The sequence below is a fragment of the Mus caroli genome, chromosome 11 (genome assembly GCF_900094665.2).
Source record: "Mus caroli chromosome 11, CAROLI_EIJ_v1.1, whole genome shotgun sequence".
Taxonomy (NCBI): Eukaryota; Metazoa; Chordata; class Mammalia; order Rodentia; family Muridae; genus Mus; species Mus caroli.
This window is the reverse complement of record NC_034580.1, coordinates 75232701-75234128: the sequence shown is the minus strand read 5'-3', so window position 1 is coordinate 75234128 and position 1428 is coordinate 75232701.

Sequence of the window (1428 nt, the reverse complement as noted above, 5' to 3'; positions counted from 1 at the left end):
ATTAAGCAAACAAAAAATATTCAAGGGGCTTTGGAGATGGCTGACTGGGCAAAGTGCTTTTCCCCTTGCAGTCATGAGGTTCAGGCCCTCAGAGTCAATGTAAATGTCTGGTGGGCAGGGAGAGCTGCCTGTAGTCCAAGCTGTCAGACAGTAGAGGTGGGATCCCCCAAGAAAGCTGGGGAGCTAGATGGGCAAAATTTGCTTAGTCTGGGCTCCAACTTGAGACCCTCCTTTAATAATAAGGTGGAAAGCAACTGGGGAAAGACATGTACACACACCCTGACACTGACACACACACCCTAACACACTTACATGCACACACGTCACACACGAGAAAAAAAACAAACAAAAAACTGATCACCAAAGAAAACTCCAGAAAGACTGTTCTGTGGCATGTAAAGGTTGTGAGAAATCCTAAGTTCAGTGTACATGAAGTCTTACTGGAATGCAGTTACATGTATTCACTCAGCTTGTGTCTGTCTTCATTCTACAGTGTTCTGTAGTGCAAGCCTGATGTTTGCTCGTTGGGCCTTTTACAGAAAGTTTGCAACCCATAAGTTAAACTGCTACATGCACATTTATACCATTCTAATAATAAGCTCTGTGCTATTTGATTATAAAACACAAATGGAAACTATAAATAGGAAAATGTTCAGAGAAAATTTGTTCTTGCAGAATCTGAATTTTTCAATATGTAAAGATAATTCTGAAAATGCTGCTTTGTGTATATACAGCTGACACTCAGCTTTCAACCCAAGGGGTTGGTGTGGGGCACGAGCACCCTCAGAGTTGGACAATTTACAGTTGTTTGCCAGAGAAAAGAAAAAACCTGCAGTGCAAACGCTCCCCTAGAAGGCACAGCTAAGAGTGGCTCTGTGAAATTAGGCAGTAGTCCTAATGGTGGCATAATCTCTAAACACGGTGAGGTGGCTATATTTCATGAACCCAGAAACTGGGATAAGCAGACTGAGGAGTGTGACTGTCAAGGGGGAAGGCATAGGTCTCTGAAACAATCTCAGACACGCCACTGTGGTATCTACAAATCATACAGAAATGTTCAGCTCTGAGGGCCAACCATATTAATAGACACTTGCTCTTGTTGAGGGGGTATTTTAATAGAGTTGTTAACACAAAAAAAAGGCCAGCAAGATGGCTCAGTAGGGTAAAGGACCTTGGCACGCAAACTTGATGACTTTAGTCAAATCCTGGGAACTGAGCCTGGAACGCATGTAAAAATGAAAGAAGGCCCATGAGATAGTTCAGCAACTAAAGACACTTGTTGGCTGAATCCAAACTCTGGGACACACATGGTGGGAACAGAATCAACTCTAGTAGAGTCTTTTGACTTCCACATGCACACTTAACTTCCACTCACCCACATGCATAGACAGGCAGACAGGCAGGCAGGCACACACGCACACACACACA